Consider the following 9,867-nt stretch of genomic DNA (forward strand, 5'->3'; position numbering starts at 1 on the left):
CTAAATGTGTTTTCTTTTTCTCAAATTGGGTTTTATCTTTGCCTAGAGGTAAATGTAGATTAAGGAATCAAATTAAAGGTCACAATGGGACAAGGTCTCTAGTTACTCATTAATTTCTGTATTATCCCACACCAGGCAGTAATGGTGCCTTGTCTTTCTGGGTCTCGCTAGGCCATTTCCTAATTGTATCACCCCAAGGTATTTTCCAAGTCTTGACTTAATGAATCTTATTGAGTAGTCCTCATTACAAGAGTAAAAATAATAGGGCCAGAGACTGTAGCCTTTATACTCAGACACACTGACTCGATCAGCTGAAGAACCAGCATGAACTTATCTGGTTGGCACATGCTGAAGAGAGGTGCCAAGGCCATCGTCTGTAGTCAACCTATTGGTTCAGTAGGAGAGAAGTTCACGAAGAGTCAAAAGCCCAGAGAAGTAGAGGCAGGCTTGACTTTTAAACCTAAGAAAGTCATAGAAGGACAGATGCACAACATCAGTGGTAGCCCAGGCAACGGGAGGTTGTCATACAGTTGCGATAAATGATATGGCTTTGGTATGACTCAGTGTGGATATAAACATGTTTACTTTTCAGAAGCATTTCTAGTGTTGTCAATAGAATGTATGGCATACAATGAACATTCTTACTTAGGAGATGGAAAAGGATGAACATGTTTCAGCTGTGCTGTCAAACTGGCTCTCAAACTTGCAGATAAGTTTGAGTTCCAAAGTGGATTCCTCTTTGCTTGCTAGTTGATACTAGTCAGGAAGGGGTTGTTGGTGGGTTCTCTAGCACTGGGTGGCCATTGTTGAGAGGATGTGCTGTGGGTGGAGTGGGGTGTGGGAAAGAACTGATGTCCAGAAATTATGTTTGATGAATTGTGCCTTGTTTAAAAATAGCACCACCACTGTACTGATGAGGATACAGTTACATAGTAGGGGGAATTTGACCCTGAGCAGGAATGGGGAAGGAAAGGGGTGCTTGAACTGGCCCTAGCATTTGGTACAGGATGAGTTTCATACTTAATTTGTCAAAAAGGCCCAGGGATAGGTCTCCTGTCCCTTGACAGAGGATGGATGGTTTGGGTAGAACATCATCAGCCTGGGGTGTGATGGGCATCCCTCAACAGTGGGAGGCGAGTGATCCACCCCTCGATCGATGTTGAAGGACGGAGGACTCGCAGCATCTCACAGGGTCTATATCTGGCAGTGCCACAGAGAGGGAAGGTAGACCTCCTGGGATATTTATTGATCCCCATTTTAAACTGCAGTGGCTTTGTGGGGTCTGATGAATACATTTTAATAGAATTGTTCGAACCCCACATGCTTGTTATAGGGCAGGACAAGTAAAGACAGACCAAGCCCCTCCAACTCTTAAGTTTTCATGGTCAACTGTCATTTTTAACATTATCAATCATTTTCATGTCGGTTCTTTATTGTTAATTATCTGACTGATTGGATTGCATTTCTCTTGATGTCATGTCTATAAAACATACTGCTTGAGTGTTTCTATATTAACTGGTTGCCTGAAATAGCAATGTGAATGTAAATACAAATGGTGCATCCTTACAAAATATATATTGCTTATTGTGCCGAGGTCATATTTCTTGTGGTCACAGGCTCTATGAATATGATTAGTCCTATGTGCCCCCTGTTTTAACAATTAAAAAAAAATAATAATAATTACAATTCACCAGCAATAGGACTCCATTGGAGCCAGACCGAGACAGACACTGAAGAAGCGCAATGGAAGGAATGCTTTAGTTCTCCCATTTAAATCTGATTAAGGACAAAGGGAGTGTTTACAGTCCTCACAAAGACAGGATTGATGCGGGTAGGCCCTGGGGTTTTGGGCAACAGAAGATTCGTTACTTTTATTCAATAGCAACGGATATTTCCTTTCTCAGTAGCACGGGACAGTGTCCTTTTATAGGTTTGATACGTTTAGCAATAAAAAATTTTTTTTTTTAACCTTTATTTAACTAGGCAGGTCAGTTAAGAACAAATTCTTATTTACAATGATGGTGATCACTGTATTCCATACATTTCATAACATCTGATTTTGAAGTTAACCACACTGCTACCCCTAATGCTTAACCCTAACCTTAAATCATTTTTAGTTTTCATGAATTTTTTTAAATATAACCAATTTTGACATAGGCCAGCTGCTATCTACAGGTAAGTGGAAATCGCTCAGTACAAGACCATAGACAGTCCATATTTTTTTTACAAATTATTTCCTATGAAAATGCTCAGTGGTGCGTTTGAAGACCAGGAAGTGTAATTTCAGCGTGTCACCATCTAGCAACATGGGGGTGTTTTTGGAACCATTGCATGCCCAGTTGGAGCTGCGTCTTTTTCCCAACGCAGTTAAGCCAAAACCACGCCCCATTATTCAGAGGGCCGTTCTTCAACGCTTTTGAGCGCTCTCCAAGTAGGGGAGTGAATATCACGTAGCATGAAATTTCTGTCACTGATTAATAACATTTGTCCTTGTATTTCAAGATTGAAAAATATAACAATGTCGTGGACCAAGCTAGCCATTAATGTCCCTTAACGCTCAAAGACGGATTCAATGGCTGTAGTATAGTGTATTCGACTGAATGATTAGCGAATAAATATTTGAGAAATTGTGAATAATAAGCATATGCTTTTACCTGATAATACACTACTAATGATAATATAACAACTTCAAATACTGAGCTAGTAACGTTAACCTGTCTGGGCTAGGGGGCAGTATTTTCACGGCCGGATAAAAAACGTACCCGATTTAAACTGGTTTCTACTCTTGCCCAGAAACGAGAATATGCATAGTATTAGTAGATTTGGATAGAAAACACTCTGAAGTTTCTAAAACTGTTTGAATGGTGTCTGAGTATAACAGAACTCATATGGCAGGCAAAAACCTGAGAAAGTTCCAAGCAGGAAGTGGCCTGTCTGAGAATTTGTAGTTCTTCTTTTAATTCTCTATCGAAGCTACAGTGTCTGTCGGGTTACGTTGCACTTTCTAAGGCTTCCATTGGCTGTCTAAAGCCTTCAGAAAGCGGATTGAGCCATCTCCTGTCTCTGGGCAGAGTATAGTAGCTCAGTTTCTCAGTGGTCTGCCTGGGGACAAAGAGATTGGATATGCGCATTCGCACGTGCACGCTGTTTTTTCTTTTCCTCTTTGAATGAATACACTATTGTTCGGTTGGAATATTATCACTATTTTACGAGAAAAATACCATAAATTGATTTTAATCAGCGTTTGACATGCTTCTAAGTACGGTAATGGAACATTTTGACTTTTTTTGTCTTGAAATGCACTCGCGCGTTACCCTTTGGATAGTGACCTGAACGCACAAACAAAACAGGTATTTGGACATAACTATGGATTATTTGGAACAAAAACATTTATTGTGGAAGTAGCAGTCCTGGGAGTGCATTCTGACGAAGATCAGCAAAGGTAATACAATATTTCTAATACTAATTCTGAGTTTAGTTTGCCCCGAAGTTGGCGGGTGTCAAAATAGCTAGCCGTGATGGCTGAGTGAACGTGCCTTAGACATGCTGTAAGGAGGCATGAGGACTGCAGATGTGGCCAGTGAAATAAATTGCAATGTCCGTACTGTGAGATGCCTAAGACAGGACGGACAGCTGATCATCCTCGCAGTGGCAGACCACGTGTAACAACACCTGCACAGGATCGGTACATCCGAACATCACACCTGCGCTGGACCAGACAGGACTGGCAAAAAGTGCTCTTTACTGACGAGTCACGGTTTTTCTCACCAGGGGTGATGGTCGGGTTCGCGTTTATCGTTGAAGGAATGAGCGTTACACCGAGGCCTGTACTCTGGAGCAGGATCGATTTGGAGGTGGAGGGTCCGTCATGGTCTGGGGCGGTGTGTCACAGCATCATCGGACTGAGCTTGTTGTCATTGCAGGCAATCTCAACGCTGTGTGTTACAGGGAAGACATCCTCCTCCCTGCAGGCTCATCCTGACATGACCCTCCAGCATGACAATGCCACCAGCCATACTGCTCATTCTGTGCGTGATTTCCTGCAATTTCCTGTGTTCTGCTATGGCCAGCGAAGAGCCCGGATCTCAATCCCATTGAGCACGTCTGGGACCTGTTGGATCGGAGGGTGAGGGCTAGGGCCATTCCCCACAGAAATGTTCGGGAACTTGCAGATGCCTTGGTGGAAGAGTGGGGTAACATCTCACAGTAAGAACTGGCAAATCTGGTGTGGTCCATGAGGAGGAGATGCACTGTAGTACTTAATACAGCTGGTGGCCACACCAGACACTGACTGTTACTTTTGATTTTGACCCCCCCCTTTGTTCAGGGACACATTTTTCCATTTCTGTTAGTCACATATCTGTGGAACTTGTTCAGTTTATGTCTCAGTTGTTGAATCTTATGTTCATACAAATATTTACACATGTTAAGTTTGCTGAAAATAAACACAGTTGACAGTGAGAGGAAGTTTCTTTTTTTGCTGAGTTTAGTTGTTTAATGTTGTTAGTGTATGTAAGTTGTTGTGTCTGAAACGTTGTTCCCCCTGCTGCTATTGGACCAGGTCTCTCTTGGAAAAGAGATGTTATCTCAATGAGAAAGAAAAAAACTACCGCAGTCAGCCTTCAACTTGAAATCCTCAATGCGAGGGGGCAGTCATTCTCCCCTGGACAAGACTCATGACACTAAGGTTGCGGTTCAAACTCATAAAAGACACACCCTCGTCCATTTACACTCGCCTTATGCCCTTGGGGGAATCCCCGTCGCCATCTTGGAATGTGGTCCAAATGATTAGCCAAGCAAGGGAAGTTTGCAACCTAAGCCCCTCGACCCTCGTTTTTAGTCGGCTTTGCGAGTGTACAATTATGTTCACTCCCAGGCCTGAAACTCCCCATAATTCAATTCGTGACGATTGTACATCCGCTAAGAAAAGTCCGCCAAAACTTAAAAACAACATCAATGGAGAAGTCAACATACAAGTGTAAGTAAAAACGAATGCAAATAAGTTAGAAATTGTTCTAGTAATACACATGACGGCACAAACACCTTGTAAAAAGTAAATATGTTTTTGTTTGGTTATCTTTTGGAAATTGAAGGCGTATATTTATAGTTAATATAAGTGGACATGCAATCATAATTGACTGTAGCGCATATAAAGCATCCACAAGCTACCGGTGGCTGAAAACACAATCATCGCGGGATGAACGAGTGATGAATTTCCAGCTGACCATGGCCTGATTCTGGCTCATTCAGTTTCGGTCATTCAGGTCAGGTGACATCAACCCACATGATACGGCACTGGATAAATGTATCACACAAACCACATGCCACAAGCAAATGTGCACCCCACACAGCTGAGTTAGTGGATATAAACTTGTTCACTGTTCAGAAGTATTTCTAGTGTTGTCAATAGATTCTATGGCATACCATGAACATTCTTACTTAGGAGATGGAAAAGGATGAACATGTTTCAGCTGTGCTGTCAAACTGTCTCTCAAACTTGCAGACAAGTTTGAGTTCCAAAGTGGATTCCTCTTTGCTTGGTATTTGCTACTGGTCAGGAAGGGGTTGTGTGATTTACAGCACTGATAAAACACATACAAACACTTAAACATATGCTTACTTGCATTTCCTCAGACGCAGTTAGTGTGTTTGTGTGTTGGTGTCGACACACACACTCCGTCACCCTCCTCCCAGTAGGAGCTCAGTCAAGGGCCTCCATTAGGACACTGATTGCAGTTTAATTGGGCAGTAATAACTACTGTGGTTCTCCCTGATTCATTACTACCAAATGATCTCTACAATCTTTATGACAGCCATACTAGGACAGAGACAGTCAGCCAGGTTTTACGACCATTCCTCTGTGAAGATGAGACCCCCTGCCACCCTCTCTATTCCCGCTGAGGTTGGCTGAAATCCCAGAGGCTTCCTGAGAGGAAAAGATGGCTAGCAATGGGTTTTCATGCTTTTGTGTAAGGAAGGGAGATGTGCATTCGGAAAGTTTTCAGACCCCTTGACTTTTTCGACATTTTGTTATGTTACAGGTTTATTCTAAAATGGATGAAATTGTTTTTTTCCTCCCTCAATCTACACACAATACCCCATAATGACAAAGCAAAAACAGGTTTCTATACATTTTAGTTTAAAAAAAAATACATTTGCTATCTCATTTACATAAGTATTCAGACCCTTTACTCAGTACTTTGTTGAAGCCCCTCTGGCAGCGATTACAGCCTCGATTCTTCTTGGCGCTACAAGCTTAGCACACCTTTATTTACTGGACAGTTTTATCTCAATCTCTTCATTCGAAGACTCAATCATGGACATTCTCACTGACAGTTGTGGCTGCTTTGTATGATGTGTTGTTGTCTCTACCTTCTTGACATTTGTGCTGTTGTTTTTGCCCAATAATGTTTGTACCATGTTTTTGTGCTGCTCCCATGTTGTGTTGCTACCATGTTGTTGTCATGTTGTGTTGCTACCATTGCTGTGTTGTCATGTTTTGCTGTCTTGTTATGTTGTTGTCTTAGGTCTTTCTTTATGTAGTGTTGTGTGTCTCTTGTTGTGATGTGTGTTTTGTCCTATATTTATATTGTATTTTAATTTTTTTAATCTCAGGCCCTCGTCCCCGCAGGAGGCCTTTTGGTAGGCCGTCATTATAAAAAAGAATTTGTTCTTAACTGACTTGCTTAGTTAAATAAAAAAGATTGTGGGGGGTTCCCATTCCTCTCAAGCGCTGTCAGGTTGGATGGGGTGCACAGCTGCACAGCTATTTTCAGGTCTCTCCAGAGATGTTCGATCGGGTTCAAGTCCGGACTCTGGCTGGGCCACTCAAGGACATTCAGAGACTTGTCCCGGAGCCACTCCTATGTTGTCTTGGCTGTGTTTAGGGTTGTTGTCCTGTTGGATGGTGAATGTTTGCCCCCAGTCTGAGGTCCTGAGCGCTCTGGAGCCGGTTTTCATCAAGGATCTCTTTGTACTTTGCTCTGTTAATCTTTCCCTCGACAAGTCTCCCAGTCCCTGCTGCTGAAAAACATCCCATGCTTCACCGTAGGGATGGTGCCAGGTTTCCTCCAGACGTGACGTTTGTCCTGAATGCCAAAGAGTTTCATCAGAACAGAGAATCTTGTTTCTCATGGTCTGAGAGACTTTTAGTGCCTTTTGGCAAACTCAAAGTGGACTGTCATGTGCCTTTTACTGAGAAATGGCTTTCGTGTGAACACTACCATAAAGGCCTGATTGGTGGAGTTCTGCAGAGAAGGTTGTCCTTCTGGAAGGTTCTCACATCTCCACAGAGGAACTCTGGAGCTCTGTCAGAGTGACCATTGGGTTCTTGGTCACCTCCCTGACCAAAGCCCTTCTCCCCCAATTGCTCAGTTTGGCTGGGTGGCAAGCTCTAGGGAGAGTCTTGATGGTTCCAAACTTCTTCCATTTAAGAATGATGGAGGCCACTGTGTTCGTTGCAACCTTCGAGGCTGCAGAATTTTTTGTATCCTTCTGCAGATCTGCGCCTTGACACAATCCTGTCTGAGCTCTACTGACAATTCCTTCAACCGCATGGCTTAGTTTTTGCTCTGATATGGACTGTCAACTGTGGGACCTTATATAGACAGGTGTGTGCCTTTCCAAATCATGTCCAATCAATTGAATTTACCCAATCAAGTTGCAGAAACATCTCAAGGATAATCAATGAAAACAGGATGCACCTGAGCTCAATTTCGACTCATAGCAAAGGGCCTGAATACTTATGTAAATAAGGTATTGTTTATTTTTAATACATTTGCAAACATTTCTAAATACCTGTTTTATCATTATGGGGTATTGTGTGTAGTTTGAAGAAAAAATATGATTTAATCAATTTTAGAAAAAGTCTAACGTAGCAAAATGTGGAATGAGTCAAGGCGTCTGAATACTTTCCGAATGCACTGTATATTTTCATGCGTTTGTGTAAGGAACGAAGATGTATATTTACTTGGTAGATGTTACATGGTCAGATCTCAACAGTTGAGATTGCCCTTAGATGCTTTGCCAAAATACCTTTACCACACAAGGTGGAATGATCATAGATGTGGTCATGGAGCATGTGTAGTGCCAGTGCTCCAGGACCCAATAAAACCACTGCATATGACAGGGAAATGGAAAAGGATCAGGAAGCATGTGTTCACTGAACTTCAGTGTTACCAGTGATGTACAGCCACGTGTTCTTGGAACCCTGCCACTGAAGGCTCGATCATCAGTATCTCCCCATTGAAACTGGGAAAGTGTTGAGTACTTGACTTCTGTATGGTAAACTGACAGCAGGAGGGCAAGGGCATAACTATATGCAAAGGGAACAGCTTGACGTGCACACCCTTTCACTGGTTTCTCCAAGAATGTGCAAGACAAATTCATCAGTTTGTTGGGCCGGTGGGTATGGTAACGCCCTAATGGGGCCAGTGGAGTGGTTTTTGTATCACTGAGGTAATTTAGTTTGAACTGTTTCCTGTAGTGGAGTTCCTCTATGCTATCTGGAAAGGGGAAGGCGGCGAAGAAAACGAGAGACCACAAACCTGTGAACAATTTCACATTGCACTTGGCCAGGTTGAGGTCTTTGCATTTTAGGCAAATATTTAATAATAATATTTCAACAAAGGCATGTGGATAAACATGGTGAGTAGTACAGCATTGTAGACATGCACTTAGGCCTCACCCCTGTCTGTGGTGTTAGGCTTACTAAAGCATCAGGCCCTGTGAGTAACTCACCTCTGTCCCGTTTGGGCTAAGTGTGGTCAACTGATGGCCCAACGCTGGAGCTTACATTCAGCCACCACACCCAGGGGGATAAGCAGTGTGGTTTGTGAGTCACACACAGTGACTAAGGCAGATTATTTTACATCTGCCAAGTGGTAGAGGGAGCCCCACTCAAAACCACATTGCACAAAGCTCTGTTGGGGAACTGCTTATCCTCAAGGACAGTAAAACATCCATTACGGAACCTCTCTCCTCTGGTAATCCCAACCCACAATGAGTTATAGCTACCTCTGACACACTGTCAATAATATACACACACAGAAGTGCTCGGTTTAAAGATGGGACAGGAAGTGGTTTTGAATTTAGCTTTGGGTTTCCTGCCAGGGCTCAAATGCTTGAATGAAGTCATACGTGCAAGCTCTCAGCAGACCAGAGTGAAAAAATACATACAGCTGCTGTCTGTGAGCAAAGTATTGACTTGAGGTTGAGGATTGGTTATCACTGCTGAATGTATTTTAGTTTAAATACATAGTAAATATTGAAATGCAGTGGACCAGTTTAGTGAGAATTAGGGCCAGAAAGTCATAGATGCACACTGGGCATAGCTCCAGAATACATTCCAATCATATCTAAGGACCAAGGTTAGAGGGGCAAGGGCAAATAGTAAGAAGGCAGGGGTTGAATAAAGTCTTGTTATAAATGATTACCGACTGGTGGTCAGTGCTCTTTCATGTACTGAGGTGGTGACATGAGCCTGCACCCCACCATAGCAATTTGATCCATTAAACAAATGAAGAGTCCAGTCTAGTTGGCAGCTTGTGCATTGACCCATAATCAGGAACAGCAATGCATTATGACTCACATAACACTCTTTTGTAAGGAACCCAGTAGGGGGCTTCTATTTATATCCTATTATGTGGAAGCCTTAAGTTTGTCTGTATAGGCCCTCTGGGGTATTGCAGTATATCTATCACAGCTGTGTGAACACACAGAAAAGCTGCTTTATACAGTATTTGTCCCAGAATGTCTGGACTCGTATGCAGAGAGCACTGTGTTTGACCAGCTGTACAGGACATGAGTAGTATCTGATCCCCCATTCTCCTTGAGATGTGTTGTGTATATTAGGAAGAACAGCACTCT

This window comes from Salmo trutta, chromosome 33, assembly GCF_901001165.1.
Source record: "Salmo trutta chromosome 33, fSalTru1.1, whole genome shotgun sequence".
In the NCBI taxonomy this organism is placed as follows: domain Eukaryota; kingdom Metazoa; phylum Chordata; class Actinopteri; order Salmoniformes; family Salmonidae; genus Salmo; species Salmo trutta.